The sequence below is a fragment of the Pinus tabuliformis genome, chromosome 5_2, assembly GCF_031772625.1.
Source record: "Pinus tabuliformis cultivar Carrire ecotype Pingquan chromosome 5_2, CPIR1, whole genome shotgun sequence".
NCBI lineage: Eukaryota > Viridiplantae > Streptophyta > Pinopsida > Pinales > Pinaceae > Pinus > Pinus tabuliformis.
Genome location: NC_142306.1, coordinates 193517195 through 193533163, shown reverse-complemented (window position 1 = coordinate 193533163; position 15969 = coordinate 193517195). Strand labels below are relative to the sequence as shown.

At 40.3% G+C, this 15969-nt stretch overlaps 1 pseudogene; it reads left to right on the top strand.

The window, feature by feature from the left end:
- Positions 1–1397: 1397 nt before the first annotated feature.
- The window catches only part of LOC149158230 (putative CoA ligase CCL9 pseudogene), a 58973-nt pseudogene continuing 44401 nt past the window's right edge, over positions 1398–15969 (top strand).

Below are 15969 nucleotides of genomic sequence, written 5' to 3'. Positions count from 1 at the left end.
GTTAGTGAGTGTGTGAAGAGGCCAATTCACACAGGTAGCAACACTGGACCCCAAGGAAAACTCTGCAAGGAAATAGGAGGCTTGGAGGGCAGAGGAGAAGGTTTGGAGAAGCCTTTGACTATCTATGAGTAGCATTGTTTCATTGCAGAGAGAGTAGGATAGCTTGTGAGCTGATTCTTTTTGTAACTTGAACATATTTCCACTTGTATGATAATACAGAGATTGGGATTTTAGGCTAAGGCTTTCCCCAGATTATTTCTTCTGTGTTATGTGTGATTGATTTCTCATTCTCAGTTATATGTGTTCTCATTGATCTTTCTCATATTTGATTAAGCTTCCGCAAAGTTTGTTGTAGAAGTAGATCTTGTATTTTTCTTTAGTCTATTGCATAATCTGTTGATCTACAATGGGAATTTCTACAATTTTGTTGCATATTGGGTTGTATGAGATACAGAACCTCAAGCATGTGGATGTCGAAACATAGGAGATCAGGAAATATCCTTTCAACGTCCAAATATTCAATCCGTATGAACCACATTGTATTGTGAAATCTCATTGCGTGAGAGAACAATTTCAGTTGATCAACGGGGCATGTCATCGGGTGGAGGAAGACCCATGGAGATATTGTTACTTCTTCCCCAGGCCCAATGAACTGATCGGCATCACTATGGAATGTTTAGCGAAGCACTGTGAAGCAGCATCTAGGAGAGCAACAACAGCAAAGGGAAACATACCAACATGCGACAAAGGAAAGAGGAAGATTATCGATAGTGCGGAGGCAGAACAAAGGTGCAAGTTTTGATCAGACCCAATTGTATAGAAAGTAGCTTTGGAAGGAAACATCGCTACAGAAGGAATGGACAAGGTAGAGAGAAAAATAGAGGATGGATGAAACAATGAAGGATTTGCATGAGTTGAAGTTCAAACTCTGGAAGGAACTAGACCTGTGCAGAAAAGAGAAGGAAGGGCAACAACAACAGGTACAATAGGGGGCACAATATGTATAGAAATATGAAATTTCTCCCATATGGGTAGTAGACTCATTTGAACAGTTGGCACCAAGCAGACAGGGTGAGCAGTCGCAGGAGGAGGAATTCGCTCAAGAGATTGAACAAGCACTTGAGCAGATGGATACAAATATGGAGCAGCAAGAGTTAGAGCAAGACGTCGACCTCATTCCTTACCACCAAGAGGTCGACCCACCAGCTTCACTAGATCCAGAAGTACAGAAAGTCCCAAGTGACAAATGAGATACTGAGATCCTTAGAGACAATCTGGAAGGGGAGATGCACAACATATCATTCAACGAGTCGCAACATAGATTTGTGCAATCACACCGAGTGTATACTCTGGATGACAACACTGTATCCGCTAAATATTTTGAAGAATGAGTGATCATGTCTGACATGCGCAAGGATATAGCAGCATTGGCCGATGCTACCAGAGTATATGCCGCAACCACTAGCTCGAGTGTTTTCTTCTTGATAGTTGAGAACGAGCAAATGACTAAGGATTTACAGATGGCCAAGCAAGGAGGAGAATTGGTTACAACATCCACCCAAGTGGAGTTGAAGAAGTTGATACTAGATGAAGTATTGTCCCATGAGAAAATCATGCAGGCCTTTTATTCCAAGTTTGGTACTGTGCATAAGGCAGTTTTCCATCTCAATAGTTGGCAGCAACGATGCGTTAAGAGAGCATGTATCTTTTCAAACTTACATACTGCTTTTGACTACATGGAAACATGGAAAATGAGATACAAGGGAGCCTTGTTACACTTTCCCAAGATGATGAAGGCGAGAGCGGTCGAGCTGAATGCATGCATCCAAAGTCAGATCCAGAACTATGAAGAAATCTCGTAGCTCATCACTAGTTGGCAGGCTTCCCATGCATAGGTATTCAGGAGTATGGATGTTGTTGTGCATGCACATGTGATCCTATCTATTGGGACACTCATCGAGGCAAAGACAAAGGTACAAGTCCAACTGGACCTTGAATCGTACTTTGACGAGTTGATGCACATAGACACCGATGCAGACTTGGTGATGAGTGTAGACACCATGCATTAGTATGTTTCTCATCCAGCTATACTCAACATAATGATGTGCATGTTATCAGTCGATTTGGACAGAGGAGCCCAAGCAGTGTACCTGGGTTCTGCAGAGGCAGGAGTTCATTTCCAGCAAGATGTCACCACAGAGTACATGGACACCATCATGGACTACCAACCATGGCATCAGTTCACTACTGTCGACCATCGTGAGGATGTCGAAGAGCTGGTCTTCCCATAGTTGTCTGAGTCATAGTGATGTCTTGCATGGCTTTCTCAAGCCTATTTGTATTGCATGGGTACAAGTCTATATTGTATGTAAGGTCTCGTCAAGTGGAAGCTCAAGTGTCAATAGTTGGATGTAACAGTCATACAATAGATGAAGACTCATGAGGGTAGATGAACAGTCACAAAGGGGAATTTTGAGGGCCACCCCACCCTTTGCTATATATAGTCCCTCATAACTCATTTTAGAGGCTTTTGGTCAGCCAAGCTTCCGATAGGAGTAGTTACAGAAAGCTTGGAGAGTATCATAATGAGCCTTGGCTTATCCACTGTGTAGAGCTAGTATATCTCTTTGGAGGAGCGAATGACAGTGACTGTAATGTTCCACTGTCGAAAATAGTGGCTGGTCATGGTTGTATTGTATGATTGGAACATTCACTTCTTAATATAATAAAGCCAACATGTTTCATGTATATTTTGTATCATATTTCAGCTATGTTGTTTACTCTTAATGATATATGTATCTGTTTGATTGCGCTTATTTGTATAGACTCTTTCTCTATATGTATGTATGAATCGTATTGAAATGTGATGTTGGTTTAACCATCATTTTGGATTGCTAGCTTACTTGCCTTCCAGTTTCTGATGCATATTTGCTCGTGTGTTCCCTTCTTAACTCCATGCTTTCACAGGTTTCCAAGGGGTGCACTCACCTTACCCTCCGTGTGTTAGAAACGTTTATGCACCTTCCTTGACTTGCTGCATATGTCACACCCTTGCTACCAACAGGGATATCTTACTTTCCTCTATGCAAAACCATGGTCGAGGTGATACTGTACGACCCACTGCTAGGATTCTTACACCAAATGGTCTGAGGTCTAGTTGGGACTTCTTACTGGGGAGATCGCCTGACATGTTGGTGGGTCTAGCACCATCAACATTTCTGGTGGTAAAAGGAGGACCAGATGACAAGTTGTGTCCTCTCATCTTGTTTCTAACCTTTGCACATCTATCATGGATTCTATTACACTCATCCCTCCACGACGTCTTTGGCATGTCGAACCTCTTAACATCACAAGGGAGTTTTTTGATCTCTTATCCAAATTCACATATGATGGTGAAGGCGAAGTAGCCTCACCTAAGTACTTAGAAGACTTCTATGCATTCCTTGATAATGTAGATGAGTTCTATGTTGAAGTGGTTAGTCCGCTACTGTTATGAAACCAGCTCAAGAAAAGATAGAAAAGATAGATCCACGCCTCAGAATTCAGCCTCTTTGAGGGGGCAACCTCCTTTACATTACATAAATGAACAATTCTTGGATGATACAAATGACAAAACCTCCTTTCTATATATAGGAGTCTAAGGAGTCACAATATAATCCAGCCGACCTAACAATAATAATATAAAGCAACAAAAATAACAATAGAGGGATTCTATGGGGCACAGAAATAACAATATGGGGGTAATAGGGGCACACCAATATTAATAAGGGGTATAACTACAATAGTAATGGGGTAATCACTAGTATTATAGGGACCCAACATGCCCCTCTCCTTCAAAAAAGTGTTGTCCTCAACGCTTGAGCAGTTCTGGATACTTCTGCATAAAATTCTCATCCTCCCATGTGGAATCTTCAGCGGATAAGTTCTTCCACTTGATAAGATACTCTGAAATTGATCGATTTCGTAGCTGTCGAGTTCTTGTTTCTGTGACTACTTTTGGTTCCAATATAATTTTTCCTTCCTCGTCAAGTTCTGGCAATATTGTTTGAACTGGGAGCTTGTCGCCTATAAACTTCTTTAAACATGAAACATGGAAAACTGGGTGCACTCGAGAAGCTGTAGGAAGCTCCAATTTGTATGCCATAGTACCAATCTTTTCCAACACCTTGTACAGACCACAATACTTTGGTGATAATTTATTATCCTTCTTAGCTTGTTTTAGGGACATTTGCTTATATGGTTGTAGCCGTAGGAATACCCAATCACCTACATCAAAACTTCTTTCACTGCGATGTTGATCTGCCTATTGTTTCATTCTATTTTGTGCCAACATGAGGTTATCCTTTAAGAGTTGGAGGACTTGTTGTTGATGTTCGATGTGATGTTCCACTGCCTGAACCTTAGAATTTTCTCTTAAATATGATGTGATTGATGGTAGTTGGTACCCATAAAGTGCCATAAATGGGGTCATTTTTGTTGCTGTATGGAAGGAAGTGTTATACCACCATTCAGCCAGAGGCAACCATTTGACCCATTATGTCTGTTTATCAGATACAAAGCAACGAAGATATCCTTCCAAACATTTGTTTACTATCTCAGTTTGCCCATCAGATTGAGGATGATAAGATGAGCTATGAGCTAACTGAATAACAAGACAAGAAAATAATTCTGTCCAAAAATTTCCAGTGAAAATGGGATCTCTGTCACTTACAATAATCTTTGGGTTTCCATGTAGCTTTTGAACTGTTTCCATAAATGCAGTAGAAACTGTACTGGCTTTAAATGGATGTGATAATGCACAAAAGTGTGCATACTTGGTAAGTCTGTCAACTACCACCATGATGACACTCTTTCCCTCAGACTTGGGTAAACCTGTGATAAAATCCATTGAAACCTCCTCCCAACGTTGGCTTGGAATGGATAAAGGTTGTAATAGACCCGGTGTCTTAATTGTTTCAACTTTATTTTGTTGGAAAACCAAACATTCCGCCACAAACTTTTGAATATCTGATTTAAGGCCATCCCAAAAAAATTCCTTCTTAACCCTGTGGTAAGTTTTTAAAAATCCTGAGTGCCCTCCTAAGGGAGAAGTGTGCAATTCCATAAGAATCTTTTGTTTTAGCTGGGAATTCTTACAGAGGTATAAGCGATCTTTGTACCATAACGAATCATTTTGCCAGCTAAATGTATCAGAAGTACTGGAATCTTGTTGTAGCTTTCGAATAAGTGCCCACACTTCTTCGTCATTCTTCCATTCCTCCTTTGCTTCGTTTATCCAATCTGGTTGGATAATAGAAATGGCACACAACAATGCTTCCATATCCTCATCCTTTCTTGAGAGTGCATCTGCCACCACATTTTGCTTCCCTTTTTTGTAGATGATTTCAAAGTCATAACCCAACATCCTTGTGACCCACTTTTGTTGCTCTTCAGAGGATAATCTTTGTTCTAAAAAGTATTTAAGGCTATCATGATCCGTTTTTACCTTGAAGTGTCTTCCCATTAGGTAGGGTTGCCATTTCTTAAGTGCATGGAGTATTGCCAACATTTCCTTCTCATAAATAGCTTTGCTTAAAAACTTTCCCTTGATTGGAAAACTTTCAAAAGCAATGGGTCTTTCATCTTGCATTAGAACAGCACCAATTCCATTTCCTGAAGCATCACATTCCACAATAAAGGTTTTTTTGAAGTCCGGTGTAGCTAAGACTGGTGCTTGGCACATTGCCTCTTTAAGATGTTTAAAGGCCTTTGTTGCTTCCGGAGTCCATGAAAATGAATCTTTCTTCAATAATGTTGTTAGAGGTGCTGCTATTCTCCCATAATTCTTAACGAACTTGCGATAATACCCTGTCAACCCAAGAAATCCTCGCAGATGCTTTATGGATGTGGGGATTTTCCATTCCTTAATGGCTTTAATTTTGCTAGGGTCTACCTTAACTCCTTCATGAGATACAATATGACCCAAATATTCCACCTCCTGGACTCCAAAGAAACATTTGGATCTTTTTGCATATAATTGTTTCTCCTCCAATAGTTGTAGCACCTTGTCAACATGTTCAACATGATCCTTCCAAGACTTGCTGTAGATTAGTATATCATCAAAAAATACTAACAAAATTTTCTAAGGAATGGTTTGAAAATTGAATTCATCAAACCTTGAAATGTTGAAGGTGCATTGGTAAGGCCAAAAGGCATGACCAAAAATTCATAATGACCCTCATGAGTTCTAAATGCCGTTTTTGGAATGTCTTCAATCTTCATTCTGATTTGATGATATCTCGAACGAAGATCCAACTTGGTGAAGTAAATTGATCCATGCAATTCATCCAGTAATTCATCAATGACAGGAATGGGGAACTTATCTTTAATAGTGAGCTTGTTGAGCTCCCTATAATCTGGACACATGCGCCATGATCCATCCTTCTTGTGCACCAATACTACTGGAGCTGAGAAAGAACTTTGACTTGGTTGAATTATACCAGCCTCTAGCATTTCTGTAACCATACGTTCAATTTCACTTTTTTGGACATATGGATATCTGTACGGCCTGATGTTTGGAGGAACACTTCCTGGAATCAGATGAATAGCATGATCATGATCACGCATAGGTGGGAGACCTTTGGGAGTCTCAAATACCTTGGAATGATTGTCCAGGACTTTTTGGAGATCTGGAGAAATAGATGATTCCAATGTGGAAACATCTAGCGAACATAATTGTGCAATTACACCTCTTTGCTCCTTTTTTAGAAGCTTTGTCATGCCATTAGAGCTGATTATCTTTCCTGGTTTCCCTGCAATACCCCTTAATTCAACTTCCTTTCCTTCCGTAGAAAATTTGATGAAAATTTCTTGAAAATTAAAAGCTATTGTACCCAAGGATTGTAGCCATTGGACTCCTAGTACAACATCATCACCTCCCATTGGAATGGAAAGCATTGGGCTAGTCAATACATATTCTCCCATGGATAGCTTGATATTATGGCACTTTCCAGAACAATTTATTGTTCCTCCATTTGCAATCATCACTTGACACTCTGGTGCTGGATATAGGAAGCAATTCAATTCTTTTGCTACCCTACAATGAATAAAATTGTGGGTGCTTCCTGAATCAATCAACACTATTACCTTTTTCTTCTTTATTTGTCCTTCTATCTTGATGGTTTGAGGAGTGGTAATTCCCGCCAATGCATTACAAGATATGGTCGGATTTATTTGTTCTTCATCTAGGCTTTGTTCCTGAAATATATCCTCTTCTTTTGACCTTTCTTGCTCCTTTTCTTCTTCCTCTTCACAATCTATGTAGAATAATTTCTTCTCAGCACACTTATGACCTTTAGTGTATTTGCTATCACAATTGTAACAAAGCCCTTTCACTCTTTTTTCTTCCCATTGTTGTGGTGTCAACCTTGTAGGTTGTGGAAGACTATGGGCAACAACACTTCCGTCTTTATAGTTGTGAATGGTATGCTTCCTAGTTGCCATAATTTTGCTTTCCATTTTTCTTGCTAACCTGAATGCCTTCTCTAATGAATCAGGTTCCCAAAGGCGCACATCATGTTGGATATTATCCTTTAAAGACCCTATGAACACATCAATCCTATGCTCCTCTAGAATATATTTTACCCTTATGTTCAATTTTTGGAACTCCTCAATGTGCTCCATTATTGAACCCTTTTGTTTGAGACTTATCAATTGGCTAAAAAAAGTGTTGCTTTTTGTATCCTCATAATGTGCTATCAATTCTTCCGTAAAAATTGCCCAAGTGATAAACTGTTTACGAGAACAAAGCCATTGATACCATACAAACTGATTTGGTTCCAAATATAAAGTTGCCATACGTACCTTTTGTGTGTTTTGCACATTATTGAGATCGAATAATTGCTCCATTTGTAATATCCATGTGGCGGGATCCTTGCCATCAAACTTCCTCATATCGATTTTTGGAACATGGTGAGTCTTTGATCCAACATTAGAGTCTATGGAATCATGATTAACATTTCTTTTGTTCTCATCATGAGTTTCCTTTAGTACCCTTTCACCCTTAGGGACTATTTCTTGTAGCAACTTATTCATATTTATCTTCAATTCATCCATGTCTGTCTTGAAATCTATCTTCAAATCATCCATCTTAGCTTCCACGTCAATCATCTTAGCCTCTACACCTTTCTTTAAATAGTCCATCTTAGCTTCTACATCTTTCTTTAAACCATCCATCTTAGATTCTGTTCCTTTTTGTGCAAGGGACAGTTGTTGCACTTGGTCTTGTAATTTTGATATATCATGTTGCATTTCTTCCTCTTCTTCATGAGTCATGCTAGAGCTTTCAGGTTCCTTACTAGGTGTTTGCATTTTCTTTCCTCGAGGCATCAGTTACCGATAATAATTCTCTACTATGCCCTTTGAATTCCTTCAAAATAAATTTTCAAACCAAGCTTAAGCAAAAATTTAAGAAAATCTACACACCTTTTTTCACTTTGTAGGAGCTCGATCTTGCGTCTGATGTATCTCTGTACTTTCCAATCATCTACTTCTGAATTTGTGAGCTGTAGTAACCCTCTGTGTCATCTTTCCAATGCCACAAGTCTGACCCAAATTGGATTCTCCAAGGAAGAGTTATGTGAAATCTCCCACAGTGACTTTCTTATAGACTAGTTCAGTAGAGCGAACTTGTACGACGTGTCACGAGTCACTGTTTTGACCTTTGGATCTGAAACATGCACACAAGAAACTACAGTCTGTCCTCTTTCTGTACCTTTTTACGAAATTTTAATCCAATCCTCAGAGAGAAAGTTATGACGATTTTCCCCAGGTCACCTGTTTTGAATGTAATTCAGGAGTCTGCAAAAAGACCAACTTCCTCAAATTACATTTCCGAAAATATCGCGCAAAAATCTCTGAAATTCGGACCCAAGGTTCAGCGCCAATTCTTCTCAAATGGGTTTTTTTTGCGACTTCTGAAACGTCACAGAAAAAAGTTATAGCGAAAATTCCACGATGACCTGTTTGGAGCAGCGAAACCCTATAATCCAAACCTCTGATACCAAATGTTATGAAACCAGCTCAAGAAAAGATAGAAAAGATAGATCCACGCCTTAGAATTCAGCCTCTTCGAGGGGGAAACCTCCTTTACATTACATAAATGAACAATTGTTGGATGATACAAATGACAAAACCTCCTTTCTATATATAGGAGTCTAAGGAGTCACAATATAATCCAGCCGACCTAACAATAATAATATAAAGCCACAAAAATAACAATAGAGGGATTCTATGGGCCACAGAAATAACAATATGGGGGTAATAGGGGCACAAAAATATAAATAAGGGGTATAACTACAATAGTAATGGGGTAATCACTAGTATTATAGGGACCTAATAGCTGCTATCATATACACTTCACGAATCCCCACAATGGTGGTGTTGTAGTCTGCCTCCTGGAAGCATGCACTCACTTGAGTAGTTATGTGATCTCATTGAATCTACTTTCCAAAGTTTTGATCCAGAATATTTGACCAAAAAATATTACAACAACGGAAGGCCCGACATGAGTCTGCTATGGAATTTTGGGAATGTTTATGTGTGTTACAGTTTCAAGCTCCAAAAAGTCATATGAAATTTCCATATCTTTGGGACAAGTTCGAATATTGTCTTAACAAATCAGTCAATCCCAAGAAGTTCGAGCCCAAACCCTGCTCAACATACACCAGTGATGGATTTGTGCAATAACAGATGGACATTGTCGCTGTCACAAGTGACTGTCCGCTGTCTACTCATAAAATAGCTCCACCACTGTAGAGTGATGTGGGAGAACAAGCACACACATCCATTCAAATGTCACATCCTCCCAACATCACTTCTGTCAATTTTCGCGTAGATCTGGCTACAAAGCCCATGGGTTCTCACATGACTATTTTACGTCAACCTTTGTCTTCATGTTTTGTTGATCGTTCAGATTGCAATGTCTTGTGTTCTTCCATTCCTACCTCTACACTAGTTGTGAATGAGGATCAACCTATTGACAGAGTTGGTGTTGCACAACCAACCTGCACTGTCATTCATGAAGAGTATGACTCAGAGCATGAGCATCAATCCTCTGTGAAGCATGACTCCCTTCTGTCTGAGCCTCCTCCATTTTTTCTTGCCTCATTTGGTGATTATTCCATCCGATTTTGCATGTGCATCTCCATGTACAGATGAATCTATATTGATCATTTGTAGAATGCACCAGATGTTAGTCCATCATCCAACAATAGAGAGGATAAAGTATTCACTGAAAATCAACTTGATTTTTCATCTAGCCTTTCTAGAGCGCAGAGGGTGAATTTGTTTGCTTCTCATCTACCCCTCTATTTGATTCATTAGATCATGAGGATGCCGATGAAATCATTGATCTTGTTGATTGTAGCTGTCGTGATATATCTACTCCCATATTCGATCATGATGATGATTATATTCCAGTTGATTTTTCGGAGCCACATATTTATGATGATCTATCTATCGACAAAGTCAAAACCCCACAGACTATTGAGGCAATTCAGCCTGAGCTGATGCTTATGTCAGGCCCTTGCTATCATGAGGTTGGTTTCACTTCCGATTGGGAAATTCTTGAAACAAGAAGGTTCCTCATCACTCATCTGTATGCACTGAAGGTCAATCTCATACACAGATTATGCTTCCTCCACTCTAAATACACGATACCATCGCTCATGCATTGGAGGAATCCTACATAACAAGCACACGTGCACGACATAAGTTGTCTTTGTTTCTTTCGTTTTCTTGCATTTCATAGTCAAGAGTATGTGTATATTTAAAATTTATATGCAATGTCACACAACAACGTGATATGTCCATGGACTACACGTCGTGCACTTGCACTCAATTATGGTATGTGGACACATTTAAACTTGGAGTGTGCTTCTCTTCATTGTTATATATTTCATTTTTATTGGTTCGCACAAATGTGTTGTTCATGAACCATGCCTTCACAAACATGGGTCGAACAACGCGTCGGTGGGTGCATTGGACCTATCGCTTCATGTGATTAGCCCTATGCAATATTAGATTAGGATTAGGAGTAGTATTTTCTTCTAGTTTTTTTCCTTGCATGCTTTTTTACTTACTTTCATTACTTGTTTATTTTCTTGCCTGCTTGTTTGTTTACCCATTTTTTCTTCGCATTTACTTCTTATTTTTCTTTGTTTTGTGTTTTTTTTCCTGTTTTTCATCTATAGGTTAGCTTCACATGAAACCATGCATGACACTTGAAACAATGTGGGTAAAGTATAAGAGGACTTATGCAATTATCAATACTTTGTTATCTATTTTCCTAACTATGTATGAAGAACTTGTTATCTTTAGTCCATGATACATCAATGTAAAATATGTAGTGTTCGAAGTGAACCTTGGTGAAAACACAATGCTTGCGTGCTAACTAGTGTCACCTACTTTAATCGACTGTTTTTGTGTTAATCCTTTTCAGCTCAGTCAAAGAGAGTAATGATCCGGATTTATACAGGAATGCAACAAAATACAGAGATAACCATATACACAAAGATGCAGTGGAAATAATACTTCATTTCATTACTGTAAAGAACTAAAATATTCTTATAAACAAAAATGGAAATAAACCAGCTAGGGCGATGGTAGCTTGTCTTTGAGAAGAGATGTGGCGGCTACATGCCTTTGAACTATGTTACAGTGAGTCTTGAAGGTCTATTTATTGTTGAGAAACAATGGAAAACCCTAAACATCCAAATACCTAACCCTAGAAGATGAAACACCAAACTGTGGGCCCCGTTTGGGTAAATTGGTACATCAACTTCTCGAGGTTGTAACTTTGGCATACGATCTCTGTTTGACGCACACAGTATCTCATTAGAATGATATATCCAAGAATTACAACTTTGGGAAGAGAAACATTGGTCCATGGACCAAATTTACTCCTACTTTTCCCAAAAAACGTCGTTTAGGGCCTCAAAACGGCTCCAGAAGTTGAGGACCCGAAAAACTGCTAAAAATAGTAAATTGTGCTACAATTACAGAAACTAAAAAACTGAAAGAGACAGTTGTGGGGGTACAAAAGGGATAGGTTGGTGGCCACCAACACCACCTGGATCATTCCTCCCCCCTTAGGAGGCAAGGGTCCCCATTGCATTGAGTTCCCCCATCTGTTGAACATGGTCCCTGGTGAGCTGTTCTGCAATCTTAGATGTGTCTAGTAATGGTGGGAAACATGGTTGAGGGTTGTACACATTGAACACTTGGTGCAGGCGAAGGAATGGAGGACTGTTATGCTCCAAAGCATTATTTCCCATAGCCTTAGTAATGGTGTGAGGACCATGTCAGCGTGGTCGGAGCTTCTGATGGGCTCTTGTAAGGCATTCTTTCTACAAATGCAACCAAACTTTGTTGCCCACCTGAAGCTTGTGTGGTACCCCTGTGGGTGAGGAGAAGTTGTTCCTATGTTCTGTCATGACCGTATTCCTTTGCTGCTGATGCTGCATGGAGGAACCCTTCGCGGGGGTCATGGATGTGGTGACAATCTTCCCCTTACTTTGGGAGCGAATCAAACAGAAAATGAATTTCCTAGTCTAGGAGATGATTGCCTTTCTTAGTAGAGATCAAAGAGGTGGCGGTAGGTGGGGCTACCTCCAGTATCCTGTATAATTAATTATCCAAAGAAATAATGACAACGCTAGGCCTTGACTCATACACAACATGTCGCCTCCACAAGTATGGTTGGCCTAATAGTACATCACAAACATCCACAGCTGTAACATCACACAATACCTCGTCTGTGAAGGGCTTGATGATGTAGGGAAGGAAACACTGCTGGAGAACTTTGAGATATCGTCCTTCATGAAACTACCCAATATTGTACAACTGCGGGTGTGGTGTAGTCGGTAGGCCCAACTGCTTCAAAACCTCTACTGAAATGAGGTTCTTTTGGCTACCACTGTCGACAATGAATTTCAGAGGTGAACCCTTCACCCACATATACGAGTGGAAAAGACGTTCCCCCTCCTCTAGATATTCGGGCTCATTCTTCTGGATCTTGGCAGTGGCAACAGTGATGCTAGGTTCTACATCAATGATCTACTTCCCTTTGCCATTCCCCTTGATGGGTTCTGACTCAGGGTCGTAACATGCATCTGATTCTGAAGCCTTCAACTCGGCCACCAACGACTACTTGGTCCGACACTCACTTGTGTTATGAGTGGGACTCTTGTGGAACTCACACCACTTTCTTGTGTCCTTATTTGACTTCGTGGTGTTGTTCTTTTCTTGCAGCTTAGGTGGGTTTTCTTGGGTCACCCCAACTTCGCTTTGTCCTTTGGTCTTCAGATTTGCAGATCCAAAGTCTCACTTCTTCTATTTGAACTTTTGCTTGATTTTGATAGCGTATCGATACACTGTGCCGAGCGAGGGGATGTTTAAGAACTCCATCTCGTCTTGGATGTATCTGTGTAGGTAGCCGCTGTATTTGAGTACCAGATTCAGCTTAGAATATTTGATACCCAACTGTGTGCGAAGGGTATGAAAATCGTTTGTGAACTCTAGCACCTCTTGGTCTCGTCCCTGCTGCAGTGTGGTCCATTTTATGTATTTGTCCTCATAGATTTTAACAGGGTAGTACTACTCCTTGATGGCATCCTGAAATGAATCCCAACTGGGTGCGGCTGAAAATAGTGAGCCCGTACTTTCATTCTTCTGCTCGCAGTAGGTTTCCCACCAGTCGTTGACATGGGGGGTTGCTCTGAGAAGAGTGAAAACAATATTTTCCCAACTCAAAAATTCATGAATAGAAAAATACCCATCTAGTAGATTTAACCATTTATCTATGGCATCTGCATCTATTTGACCCTCGAAGATGGGGATTTCAAAATTAACCTTTACCTTAAATGGTGTGACGTTTCCAGAGTAGCTGTTGGAAGCTGATGCATCACCTCTAGGTAATCGCTGAAGGATTTGTGCAAAGCTATCCATAATCGTGTTCCTTTGCCGCTCGAGGGCTTCCTCGAGCAAGATTTTGATAGGATCTTCTACCCCCATGTCTTTCTTTTCATCTGCCATGGGAGGCCGTCGGTATTTGCTAGGCTAGTCTTGCAAAGGTTCGACCAGTTCAAGCCCTAACTCCTTATATCCCGACGTTTTTGGGGACATGCAAAGAGAAACAGAGAAAAAGCAGACTACTCTGATACCAGTGATCTGGATTAAAATAGGAACGCAACAAAATACAGAGATAACCATATACACAAAGATGCAGTGGAAATAATACTTCATTTCATTACTGTAAAATACTGAAATATTCTTACAAACAGAAATGGAAATAAACCAGCTAGGGTGATGGTAGCTTATCTCTGAGAAGAGATGTGGCGGCTACACGCCTTTGAACCGTGTTACAATGAGGCTCGAAGACCTATTTAGAGAAAAAATGGAAACCCTAAACATCCAAATACCTAACCCTAGAAGATGAAACGAAAAACTGTGGGCCCCGTTTGGGTAAATTGGTACATCAACTTCTCGGGGTCGTAACTTTGGCATACGATCTTCGTTTGACGCGTACAATATCTCGTTAGCAAGATCTATTTGAGAATTACAACTTTTGGAAGAGCAACATTGGTCCATGGCCCATGTTACTCCCAGTTTTCCCAAAAAACATCGTTTAGGGCCTTAAAACGGCTTCGGAAGTTTAGGACCCGAAAAACAACTAAATATAGTAAATTGTGCTACAATTACGAAAACTAAAAAAATGAAAGAAACAGTTATGGGGGTCCAAATTGGATAGGTGGGTGGCCACCAACATCCACTTGGATCAATTAAGGTGAGGGGAAAAACCTCAAAAAGCACGTCAGTGGTATATATAAACTACTTCTCTCAAGGAACAACCTCTTCTACTCTCAATAAGTTGGGATCCCTCTTCCACCTCTAAAATGAATGAGTGCTCTACACAGTTATGAAAATGAGAAATGAAAAAAATGAAATGTGAAACATTTTGAAAAGATGAAAAATGAATTAGGCAAATGAAGAGAAAGGCTTCCTACGCAGAGAGGTGATGCAAGTAACTTCGCCGGGTTACTAACCAGGCTTGCTAGTAGTGGAGTCATGCTTGTGTTCCTTGGTGACTCCGCCGTGGTATTGTCTAGGCTTGTTGGGAGTGGAGCAACACTTGAGATGAAACTAAAACTTTGACGACTATACTTCTTGTGCACAAATATACCCCTCATCCCCAATCGAAACAAATGTGTTGGATTGGCTTGGAATGTGTGTCAATTGACTAGGAGCTTGGCAGATGCTACATATTACAATAAAGAAAGTGTAAAAACCAATACGAGCAGAGAAATAAAAAATACTTCTGGAGGTGTTAGACTTTCTTTCAACGAACAAGGTCCCTTTAAAGAGCTAGAGTTCTACCAATGTGTCACCATGCGTTGTAGCAGCTACAACAACCCTCCTAAATTTTTCTTTAGCTTCATTTCGGAACCTCCCTACCAACCATCCTCAGCAGCATGTCTTGCACTATCAAGTACATGAGCTTCATTAGTTTTCTTGCAGCTAGCTAGCCTGTGCATCATAGCTTGCTTTACTCCCCTCACATTGCTTCTCTAGACTTGGTCCACCTACTAGCTAAGAAGCTCCCTCAGGAAATTACACAATTCTAGAGGGGGACCAGTCTTCCCTCCAGAAATTGCGCAAATCTGACCGGAAGCCTGCTGGGCTCAAAAACAACGCAATCCTGTTATATAACCTTCCAAGTGAAAACTGCACAAGTTGGCCCAGCACTACAACTCAGCCAATAAATTGCACAATTTTGGGCAGTAGTCAGCTGCTCCTCCCAGAAATTGTGCAACCCCTCTGGATAGCCAACCCAACTTCCTCCCAGAAATTGCACGAAATTTCCCCTCAGTCAAGCAGGTTGTGTCATGTGCCCTCAGGTTGATCGGTTCCACCTGGGACCGAGAAAACTTG